Source organism: Chelmon rostratus, chromosome 7 (assembly GCF_017976325.1).
Source record: "Chelmon rostratus isolate fCheRos1 chromosome 7, fCheRos1.pri, whole genome shotgun sequence".
In the NCBI taxonomy this organism is placed as follows: Eukaryota; Metazoa; Chordata; class Actinopteri; order Chaetodontiformes; family Chaetodontidae; genus Chelmon; species Chelmon rostratus.
In genome coordinates, this window is record NC_055664.1 from 20,287,732 (window position 1) to 20,300,424 (window position 12,693).

At 41.6% G+C, this 12,693-nt stretch overlaps 1 protein-coding gene across 1 annotated transcript in view; it reads right to left on the reverse strand.

Annotated features, from left to right (window-relative positions):
• lrfn1 (leucine rich repeat and fibronectin type III domain containing 1) overlaps nucleotides 1-9,645 on the reverse strand; it is a 45,658-nt gene extending 36,013 nt beyond the window's left edge. The window contains exon 1 of the mRNA XM_041941146.1: nucleotides 9,594-9,645. The gene's annotated coding sequence lies outside the window, so the exon portion shown is untranslated. The remainder of the gene's footprint in view (nucleotides 1-9,593) is intronic.
• Between the last annotated feature and the right edge of the window lie 3,048 nt (nucleotides 9,646-12,693).

The following is a 12,693-nucleotide window of genomic DNA, read 5'->3' on the forward strand; positions in this document are numbered from 1 at the left end:
ACGTGTTTTCTCATTTTGGATTCAGGAGAAAGAATTTTCAGACAGAATCAAAGTGGGAAAGTGATTATAGGAGTTATTGATCCATTTATTTGGGTAGCGTCTCTGTTAAAAGTGAGCGGAGTTGACCTCAATTTGTGTCTGTAAGTCCCTTGATGACTGCATGCACTCAGAGAACGATTACATAGATAACAGACATTAAGAAACGATTCCCCAACCTGCACTCTGCCTGTGAACGGTGTATACACTGAGAGGCTCTCAAGTGCACGACACGTGAACGACTAAATGACTTATACTGCAACACATAAGGTTTAGAGCAGGAGGGGGATTAAGTTTTTGTTTCATTATTGATAATATTCTTAAGTCTCTCTTACTGAGTTGCTATAATGTTTCAATTCGGGTGAAGACGGGTGAATTAAAAAAAAAAGATTGTATTTAAAAAGAGATTTGTCACAGAGGATGCACTGCGCCGCATTTTTCTAAGATTTGTAAACAGCAGAAGTTTTAAAAGTATGTTCAGACTTTAAAAGTGTAATCCCTAAGATTTAGTGCCTGGTTGATTTTGCGACACCTGTGGTCACCGTGGTAACAGCAAGTGCGTTTTAACACTGTAGCAAACACTCGATGAGCAACTTAGTCGTTAATGCACCAGAAGAGCGGCTGGTGTGTCTGTTTACGGTGCAGCCAAACAAACTCACTTTGCTTTAATGAGGGATTTGGTCAGTTGGCTGTTTTCCAGGATGAAAATAAAGAAAACCGTTCGATTCCAGTTTTTAGCTGCACACCCTTCCCATGTTTGTGCAAATCACTAATGAGAGGACAAAAACACTTCACAGGTTTATACTGTGACACTGTACTGGGATCTGTACAGCGCATTTGAAGCATATTGTATAGCAAGAGGTGTTACGTGCCTGGTCTGAAAACTTTCTCGTTAAGGTTTGGATGGCGCCCTGAAGGCAACATTAATGCCCTTTGCCAGACACAAGCCTGTTTACGTGATGAACTGCACTGCTTGTGGTTGTTTTTAGAGGTGGCAACGGACGTTTTATACTCATGCTGCAGCCCTGAGAGTTTCTTGCTTTATAACAACTTCACTGCTCTTCCCCGCTTTGCTTCCATTAACATTAAAACGACCACTAGAGGGCTTTTTCACTTAAACACAAACTGTAACTGCTGGAACAAGAACTATGGCCTCACCGTATGTATGGTAGTTATTGATCCTGACTTTTTAACTTAACTTTTTGTATTTCATAGTGCTTTTTACTTGTTTTGCACCCATGTATTTATTTATTAAACACTTGTTTTTCTGTTTTACCTTCATTGATGTAGAGCCAGTATTTCGATCCCTCTGCATGTCCTGTGTATATGGCGAAATTGTCAATAAAGTTGACTTTGATCTTCCCGGAGGTACAGCCTGGCTGGAAAACATGCATGTATTGTTTTCCTATAATCATTTGACGGCGCCACTAATGATAGGAACAACTGCATCGAGAGGGAATTACTGAATGCAAATGCAATGAATGGCTGTTTCTGAAAAAAATGGCCACCATGAATAGCATCAAAGAAGAGTGTTGGCTTTCATAGACATGTTCAGGATTATAACTCAAGCTTACATCTGCAGCGAGTGTCACAATCTGCGGAGGCAGCCTGATATCCTGCAAGAATTCATTGTCGTACGCCATTTTCCGGTGTCACGACCGTACATCTGCAGAAATTGACTGAGCCCTCAAGCTGTGTGGACAGCTAGTCGCGGAGATGTAAGCGTTAAAACCCTAAGAAATGCCTCACAGAGAAGGGCATTCAACCGTCTTCCTTTTTTTCCTGGCAGTCACTACAGCAAACCTCACATCAGCATGAATGAAGGAACAGCAGAGTAGAAAAATGACATGCTGTGCTGTCTGGAGAGAGATGTCCTTCATGGGCTACAATACCGCAAATGGGGTTATTATCTATGACCACTGCATTCTGTTATTCCTCTCTCACCTCTTCCTTTTGTTCACACTGTGATGAAGAAGGAGTCATATTTCACCTTGTTATTTACATATATCTGTAATAATCCCCTGTGTTCCTTCCCCTTCACATTCATTTTTATATTCTAATCTACACTATTTATGATTACGGGCTTTGCAGCGCACACCCTGTGCAGGCGGAGGGTAATGAATAAATTAAGCATTAGAGTGAAGGCAGGCCTACACCGAGGTCACATGTATTTTGCTGCCATTTTAAAACAGGCGGATCACCGAGGAGCACGGCAGAAGACCACGTCCAGTCAAATGCAAGTGAGCGGCTGTAACTGGGCGGCCATCGGGGAGCACCTGAATAATTTATGGCTCTCCTTGTTTTGCTGCACAATCAGGGGAGGTTTATTTCAAACAAAGGGAACACGGTGTCTGTTATGAATCGCTGTTAAGCTTTGTCTCACCTTGTCATGTTTGTACTCGACATTTTCACCCACATTAGATTTATTTCATTTGATCCATCAAACCGCTGACATGCAGCTGTAATTGATGCAGCTGTTTGTGCATCCTGAGGCAAAGTGAAAAAAAAAAAAACGGGAAAAATTAAAAAAGCGACCGTGTGGTGTTTGGATCAGAGAGCATAAAGCTGCATTTCAGCTCGCTCTTAATCGAGCAACTCTCATCTTCGCGCAGCCTGGGACGTCCCGCTAGGTCTGTCTCAGGAGATGCCAGGTCTCACTGACACAATTCTCCAGAGAAACTCACAGCGTGAACCGTTAAACATGCCACTTTTCTGAGGCATCAAACCGAGAGGCTGTTTGCCTTTTCATACCGAAAACTCAACCAGCACATTTACATTATTATCTCTGCTGCAGCGGCTGCAACATGCTATTAAAAAAATACAATTTAAAGCATATAAGGTAAGAAAAACTGCTTCGTGCAGCATGTAAGCAGGGATTTTTGTTCTGTTGCCACATCTCCCGCTGTGTACGGGAACATATCACATTTCACTGCGGTTTTGATCTTAATCTGAGATATCGTGTCAGCGGCTGCAAACTCAAATTACTGCCCGAGTCGTCGCTGTTCGACAGTAAAGAGAAAGAAAGAAACACAGACGAAGTATCCATTAACAGCACTGACACAAACAAGTGCCTTTATGTATCATTATTGTGACTGTCACGTCAGTCACAGATACCACAGTTTTGTATCGCTTTGTGATGTTTAGTATTTTGTCTGTTGTATGTGCTTGTGTGTCTCTTCTGTAATGGTTGGATTAGATTTTTTCTGTGTTCTCCCATATGTGCTTTGATGTTGTTTCCTCTGGGCTTTGTTTTTTTTTTTTTTTTTTTGGATATCTTGTTTGTTCCTTTTAATGTATAACATCAAACTGCCCAGGCACCGCAGTTCATAATTAGCCTTTTTTTTTTTGCCAAAATCGGACACATTTACATCGCGCTGATTTTAACTAATGAGTGTTATTCCTGGTATATACAAGCCTGATTCCAAAAAAGCTGGGCCGCTGTGTAAAAACAAGAAAAAACCCCAGAATGCAAAATTTCCAAATGAACTGTGTTCACCAACAACAGCTTTACAAAGTGTTCCTGAGCCCATGTATTAATCTCCTTTAACCAATTTTATCCGATTAGTAGTGAACCTCACTCCATCCTTGCTTGTGAACGACTGAGCCTTTCCAGGATGCTCCTTTTATACCCAATCATGATTCTATCACCTGTTACCAAGCAACCTGTTTACCTGTGGAATGATCCAAACAGGTGTTCTTTGAGCGTTCCACAACTTTCCCAGTCTTTAGTTGCTCCTGTCACAACTTATTGGAAACGTGTTGATGCATCAAATTCAGAATAAGCAGATATTTACAAAAATCAATGAAGATGATGAGGTAAAACATCAAATATATTGTCTTTACACTGTTTTAATTGAGTATATGTCAAACAGGATGAGCAGACTGTCACATTATAGCATAACAGATGAAAAATCACTACTCTTGTGTGAACGGGAAAAGTCATTAGAAATAGCGAACATCCCCAAATATCATAAAACAAGCAATCTAATGATGTATTGTTTTAAATGAACTGAATATGAATACATTATTCAGATATGAACAGAAAACAGGCCCAGAACTGGAGCTGGACAGATAAATCAGCTGATATAAGCTGATTGCAGATATATTGATATACCGATACATATGGGTGTGTATGTATTCACTGGTTTGTATGTCGACTGAGAAATGAGAAGAAATTGTAGAACCGAAATATGAAACTAGGTCTGTGGTGACTAAGAAACAGTGACACAAGTGCAGCCAATCGCGACCAGATTTTCTTTAAAACCCCAAATATGAATATCAGCATGACCTCAAAAACCCAGCATCAGTTGGGCCGTACACTGAACAGATGCAAACCGCCTCTGAATCCACTTTATGAAGTGACATTTGTTTGTTTCCACTTGAAAACCAGAAGGAAAACTCACAGAATAAAGAGGACTCACAACATTATGCTAATCTTTTTTCAAATGTTTGCCTTTTTCTGTGAAAAAATGGATACCTCTTTAGACCTCGGAAAATCCTTCAAATGAAACCATTTGCGAGGAAAGGAATGCCTCTTTGGACTTAACTCACCGCTCGTGCTCATACTAAGGCATAATTGGTGACGAGGGGTTGCAAGCAGACATTGAATGTGGGTGTTGGTCCGGCCCACAAATCCCAGTATAATGAATCTAATGTATAGATAGATGCAAACACATATTTTTTTTTAGTGAAATAAACATATATAGATAGTAGCTTTGCCTTCACTACACTGTAAATGCTCATTGTTCTTAACACTCCAAGCTGAATATTGGATTCTAATGGCCTCTTTTTTATATATTATTTATTTATTTTATAACAATTTCAGGTTTATTACAGTAAAACCCTGCATGTTATCTCACCTGAGAGCTGCTGTCAGTAAGGTTTCTAATTCTGGAGACACCTCCGTCAGAGGTGGGCCAACTAAAACTGAGCAAATGCAGACTGCAGCCGAAGCAGAATCAGTGGGATTTTCACATGTCACATTATAACAAGCGGGCTGAAAGAGGCTGCTGATCCTCTGATAATACAGACACATAAGACTCTTAAAGAAAAAGCCTGTCTTTGGAATGTAAATGTATGCGCCTAAAAATACTTAGTGTACAATACTACAAAGACAAAATACATGTAAATATAATAGTGATAATAAATTTGCATATTTATTTGATCTTTTGTGGTTTATATATTAACTTAAATTTGAGAGGAGATATTTACTTTTCATTGTAGTTTTTAACAAAGATCCATGAGGATTACGCCCTTCTCGCAGCTCGTCTTTGTGCTCTTTGAGGTCTTGCTGCACCGCACGTGTGGGCAGCGAATGGGAGAAAAGTTTGCTCACCTCTCCATCATAATCTGATGTTCATCAAAGAGATCTATTTTCTGCCCCCCTTTGTACCTTTTCAGTGGACTGCAAACTCTGACAAAGTGCCCGAGTCAGTGCTCTTTAATGATGATATACGAGCATCATCCTGAGGATGTTGTCAGATCAGGGGATGTGTCGTGGGTGTAAACCTGGGTGGTGACACGTGGAGAGTGAATAAAAAAAACACTAATTTTTTCCATAAATCCAAAAGATTATTTGTCTTTTGATGGAGTGTTGCTCCCAAAACGTCAGGGAACAATTGAAAGAAGCTCAAGGTACTTTAACTATGTTAAATTGACGATTAACCCCCATTTCCTAATGTGTTTATCTGTAATTGGGGATGTCGTGACTTAAGCCATTACCAAGGGATCAAAGCAGCTCGGCAGGTTTATCAGCTGCAGAGCAACAAGGAATTTGTCCTCACAAATTCTGATTTTCAGGCTGTTAACTGATACTTAACTGTGATAAATACAAAACATGATGCGATACTGTTGCACAAATTTTCCACAAACTGATTTTTGGTGCATTTTCAGACATCGACGCTGTCGCCGTAATGAAGATTAATTCACGAAACCTCACATACGCACGCTCCTAAAACAAGAAGAAAAAAAAAAGGATTGCATTGCGTGTGAAATCTCGCTGTTGTTCGGCTCGCATCGCTTTGACACAGTGCGTTTCTGCAACAGCCATTTCTCAAACTGACATAGAATAAAGGAGGGTTGCGGCCTCCTCCTGTTTAATTATAGCGCCCTGAGAAAAGCAGCAGATGCCAACAAAAGACATCAAAACAGCTATTTGCATGAAGAGAGTCTAATTTCAAAACGAGTCAAAAATCTATACTTTGGCGTGCTGATGCTTGCAGCGTGCTGAATGCGCTCTCGTGGTGAAAAATGGTTAATCCAAGAGCTCTGCAATTTCACAAGATATTAGACTTATATCAATTGCTTTTGCCTGCTGTAAGACAACACGAGAAAAACATAATTTGCTTGAGAACATGCGTCTCAGCTGCAGCAGACTGAGGGGACTCAAATGTCTCACAGTTTTAATAAAAAGAAATAAATGTTTAGGTGACAGATACACAAACGTATCCCCTGCATAGCTGCTTATAATCAGTCATTTATGGAATACCTTGCTTAGGGCTGATTCATTATTATATTAAGCATTATTTTCGATGTATTTCAGTCTGGGTAGATTTACAACCTGAGGTAATGCTTATGAAGCCTTTGTCAGACTTAATGGAAGAAGAACTGTTAAATAAGCATTTTAACAGCATCCCGAAATGTCAGTGCTACTTAAATCACATGATATTTCAGTATTTACTTGCTTATATATTTTTGCTGTTTCCATCGAATGCATTTTAACTTTTTGTTTACTGTGTTCATATCCTGGCTGTCAGCGAGCAGCGTCAGTGATTAAGGGTCGCACACAGGTAAACCTGATTTGTTTTGACTGCTGAATTGAAAAAAACTGACAAAAAAAACAACATTTCTCTTTATGTGTTTGTAGTTTGAGCAGGAAGAAATCTAACCAAAATGCGTTTCAAGACGATTATCAGTGCATCTGCGAGGACTCACTTTTTTCTTCCTTTATACTTTTTTCCCTCCACATAAAGAGATCGCAAAGCGTTTTCACGCTATCACGATCCTCAACAGGTCTCTTTGCGCTGCTGCTTGGTCCCTTTTCAACCTTCACATCCAGCGTTCAAACACTTGCCGTGTGCCTTCGTGGTAACAAAGTCTCACAATGTTTGCAAATGTTTATTCTCGTTAAAAACTACTTCCAGTAAGCAGACAGATTCGCACCAATATGGACATCAAGACAACAACAAATGCATGAATCGGACTGCAGAGAGACGTGAAACTGTAGCAGCTCTTTCCTGTGAAGTCTTTCTCTATAAAACAGCTTTTAGGGGGAAAACTAATAAAAGCACTTGGACCTCACATGTAATAATGTCTCATTCTTTGTACTCGGATTCCAACAAGAGACCACAATCACCTCCTCAGAGGGGATAATTAATAATCTCATGACCACTTCATCAACTTGCATTTAAGAAGAATCTGAAGAACCAGATATTCAACCCAACCTGTCCCTCCTGATAATATTTTTGCTCATTTTACTTTAAACATAAGGACATAATGTATTTCTTGGTGGAAGAACCCTAAGCCAGTGGTTTTGCCTTTAAAAGTTTTATTATTCACTGGATTACCTACTATCTATTTCTTCACAATTACCCTTTGAGCTGATATAGCCGGTTTCTGCTTCCCCGTGCAGTGCTGAAGCCAGACTCCCCCCCAGTGCAGAAAAGCATCCTGCAGGACTGCCAGTTCAAAGCAAGAAAAATCAATGTCCTCTCAGAGTACCACATTATGTAAACCCCAGCCACCTGAAAAGGATCAGGCTCGATATCAGCAGCGTTTAGCAGCCATGCCTGCCGTATGTTGATGTCTCTCATACATGCTTTGATAGGGTGTCTGCGCAGTGCAGCACGAGCACACATACAGCGCATGCAATGTTGCACTGCAAATGAATTTTTACTACACCAGCTGTGAGTATTTATTATATCCAAGATAAAAAAAAACAATGTTTGTGCTTGAAGTGCTTTACAGAAAAGGATGTTTAAAGTAACATCCATCAAGGAACTGCAGAGCCTTACAGGCAGAGAAGATCTTGAAACTTTAATGATCGTAATAAATTACTCTTGACGTGTCAGACCACCAAAAAGATAGCACTGCTATCAGTGGGTGCAGCCCTACCTGGTGATTACTGTAAAACACAAGAACGCTAACTTAGCCAGGGTATATCAAGTTACATAACTTCTTTGTCCCCACTTTATAACTTCTGTTTTAGAGCCTGGGAAAGCTGACACACAATTACCACTGTAGTGGCTTTCTGTGACATTGATGAAGCTGTTAGCAGAGGGCTGGGTAAGCCACAAGTCAGATCCTTCAGCTCCATCGCTGACTTCTTGCTGAATAGCGAAACAAAGAAATCTTGCAGGTTGTCAAAAAAAAAAGCAAACGGCAGAGACAACAGGGGATAAACTCCCGAAGTAACATCACGGCGCGAAGTCATTCACGCAAACGTGTCGTTAAGGACATCCAGCTACTCAATTCTCCAAAGGTGACAACAAGCTCCAGTAAGACTTCCAACACGAGGAGCACACGTGTGGCGCCAGTTCATGCCGAGTTTATGTCACGTGAGAGTACAGCAGCTGAAGAGCTGCTTTTATCTCTCTCAGAGACGACTTTGTCCTGGAATGTGATGCACAAAACAACAGCAGAACACTATACATTCACCTGCTATGGATCCTGTTTAAGCCTTATATGATATGTCCTTGACAGTAGCCCCATAAATAATTGCTTCACCGCTGGATCAGTGGTGAAAAGACCTTCCCTTCCATGAATCATTATTTACAATATAAAGCAAATACCCTCGAACATCTATGACGAACCGAAAATTCCTATGAGGAATATCAGCTGCGCCCGTTCATAAGATTATCAAACCATCTATTGTATATATTCTCAATCCTTGTTCACAGCAGCCCAGGGTGTTTTCTGCTGTTCATCAGAGGGGCTGTTTTCCCTATTGAGATAAGAAATTAAATCTGCAGGAGCAGAGGATGCTGGGTTTGCTGCAGGGTGGCGAAGCAGCAGCTCTGATAATGGAGCCGACTCCCATTGTGCAGGCTATGAGGCAAACAGCCGTGGCGCCAGCCCAACCCTGCCTATGTGAGAGGATAGCTAACAGTGTCACTCTGCAGCGTCTCGCTCGCCCTCTCTCTCTGGATGCGAACATGTGGTTAAATCTGCATGTGACAGAGAAGGGAGGAAAAGAAGGAGATGCTGTGTTTTGGGGTTTTTTTTTTCTTTGCATTCCTCTGTGTCTCCGTTTGAGTTAATATATGAGGGGGAATAAGGAAAGAAAACTGGTAAAACTGCAGGGTTTGCCTGAGTGTTTAATGCAGGGAGAATATGCATGCAGGGTGAGTCAAACACGCTGACCCTGTGGAGTGAAAACTGAGTGATCGATGGAGTCAGAGCAAAGAAACATCTGTTTTTTCAGCATACCCTCATCAAAACCTTTCCTTTCTATCCCTCCACCTCATCCCTTTCTGCTCATGTTCACAGTCTTTGGGGTTATGTGTGCTGGTATATTATGCAAATACGAAGAGGGTTTTAATTTCAATTTGGGAACTCACCAGAATAGTGTGCCGTTCTGGATCCTCCTCACAGGGTTCGCTTCAAAGCAGTCTGCGGAGAGAAATAAACGGTCACACCTTAATGTGCAAGCACAAATAACATTGGGGGGGGGGGGGGGTGGGCATATGGCACCAGTTGTAATAGTGTCACAATCATAAAAAAGGTTTAATTTATAGGTCAATCTTTGATTTCATCCCAGACTCAATACCAATGATTTGATATTTCTGTGGCGGTGGACTATTCACTTTCAGCCCGGAGCCTCTCTGCCAGATGAAATTTAAAACAGGGGAAATTCAAGCGGAAACACAGTTTTACCTGCACCTTCTCTGAAGATGATCTACGCTTCAGACGAGCGGCTAACCCCGTCTATCACAAACAGAAGTAGACAAAAGCAGGTCTCTTATATCTAGCAGCAAGCGCCAATTTTGCTGTCGTTAGCACATCTCGAGCTAAGGTAAGCTTTATCATGACTTTCATATCATGACTATTATGAACCAGCTTCATGGGGCAGTTGTCTTAAAGGAGTTCCCATACATGCTGAGCACTTGTTAGCTGCTTCCCCTTCATTCTGCGATCCAAACCATCTCATCTGGGTTAAGGTCTGATTGTGGAGGTCAGGTCATGTGATGCAGCCCTCCATCACTCTCCTTCTTGGTCAAACAGCCCTTTCAGAGCCATACAGGGCGACTTGAATAAATTGGCCACAGTGTCACCATCGAAGTACCCCCACACCGTCACCTCCCCCATGCTTCACGGCGGGAGACACACATGGAGATACTGATACTCTGTTCACCCGTGTGCATCCCATAAAGGCATGGTGGCTGGAACCAAAAATGCCTTTTCCTTCTGTTTTTTGGCCCAAGCAATTCTCTCTCCTTGTTGGTCTCCCTCTGTGCTGCTTTTTTGCAGCAGCAGCAGCAGCAATCCAACCATGAAGGCCTGATTCACACAGTCTCCCCCGAACACTTGATGTTGTGTCTGCTGCTTGAATTCCTTGAAGCATTTGCGTGTGCTCTAATCTGAGGTGCCGTTAATTGGTCATCATCACCGCTTTTGATGGTTCGATTGACTGACCTTCAAGTCTTAGGCCTTGACCACACATATCTAGCCCACATGTTTGTTTGTTTTTTTTAAATATCTCAGTATGTGAGATATGTTTGCATGTGAACAAGAGGCCCAAACGCAGGCGAGAATGTTCCCTTCCCTTAAAGTAATGATGGACTGTCGTTTAATTAGCTGAACAGCTCTTGTCATAATATGGGTTACTACAGCATGCTGAATAGAGCTGTTTACTATATACCAACACCACCTCTGCACAACACAACTGATGGCCTCACAATTCCACTAATGAAGTTTTGACAAGGCTCACCTGTTAATTGAAAGGCATTGAATGTGACTGCCACCTGAAGCGGGTTGAGAGGCTGCCAACAGCGTGCAAAGCTGTCATCAAAGCAAAAGGTGGCTACTTTGAAGAATCTACAATAAAAAACACATTTTGCTTTGTCTACTGTTTACTGCATAATTCCATGCGTGTTATTTCATTGTTCTGATGTCTTCAGTATTGATGTGCAATGCAGAAAATAATGGAAAAACCGTTGAATGAGAAGATGTGTCCAAACGTCTGACTGGTACTGTATGTTTTAATGGCATTAGTGCACGAGGCATCTTCTGCTGCAGTACTGTATATAGGTTAAAACAATTCATGCAGGCCACAGTTTCTTCTTCTCCCTCTCCCCAATGCGCAGCTAAAGGCGCACATGGAGCTATCACAGTTAATTGAAGCTTCTGTAGATGAAGAAAAAGGGACCACTTTCCACTTTTATTCCCCCCCTTTTCAGGAACGACGGCAACAGAAGAATAGCTCTGATTCTCCACTGTCAGATTTAATTGCAAAAGCAGCAATCTTGATTAGGATCTCAGCAGTCCTTTTTATCAGGCCCAGCCAAAGCAACACAGGGTGTTTGTCCAAGCGCGACATATTTACCAAGCCGAACTCTCACTTCGGCTAAGTGTAAACACGACAAGCCTCCACAAAAGACCCTGACATTGAGAGCAACCTTCAAAGGTTGCTCAGTAGCCATCAATTACATCCAAAAGACACATGCCTCTTCGTTTTCTTTAGTGTCATATTTGCTTCTCCCACAGCATGTAGGTATTGACATTCAGCTAAATCTCAACTCTTTCAAGTGTTATTAAGGAATCGGTGACATATCGTTCAGTCGGGCTATTTTGTTTAAGTTTTTAACGCAGTTTGAGTCCTTCACTGTCAAAATGCCATTATGTAAAGTCCAACAGCCAGCTTTCCGACTGACCAAAGACAGCGATGTGAGGAGTACAATTTCACGCATGGCGCACTTCGCCGAGACGTCCATCCTATGTTCATGTTCCCTGAAGCATCCAACCACTGAGGAATTGATTAGAGCACGCTGCACACACACTCCAACGGCAAACATCGCCACAGCTATTCACGCCGCTTTAGCTGTGATACTACATATTGTGACTGCATGCTAACTGCTCCTCCATCTATTCATCAAACTCCCACGCACACACATCAAACGCGCACACCGCGCGCACACGGACTTCAGTTCAGTGACAGTGATTAGGCTTGAGAGTGGATTTTCTGCTCTGCATTTCAGTTGCTGTTACTTTTCTAATTAAAAACATGGTTTGTGGTGGGATGTTGCGGAGGAGAGGGGAAAGGCTGCGCACTCCAAAACAAAAGCAGCTTTGCTTCAAAACATCCTTCAAACATCAAATGTTATTAGGCTCATGCGCCGCCTGCAGCCGCGTCTTCATTTCTGCTAATGCTACAGGATTTCTAAAACAGAGGACTTGCAGGTTTTGAAGGGGAACCAGCATAGTTAGCAAAAATAAAGGGCTGTAACTAATGGTTACTTTTATTTCCAATCTGCCTGTTATTTTCTAGATTAACGAATATTTGTTTTGGCCAATAAAATGTCTGAAAAAAAGCTGAAAAATGTTCCAATTTCTTGTCTCATCTGATAAAAATCCAAAGATATTGGATCGATCCGTCGATATAACAAAGAACAGCATCAAATCCTCACATTTGAGAGGCAGGAGCCAGAAAATTTTTGATAC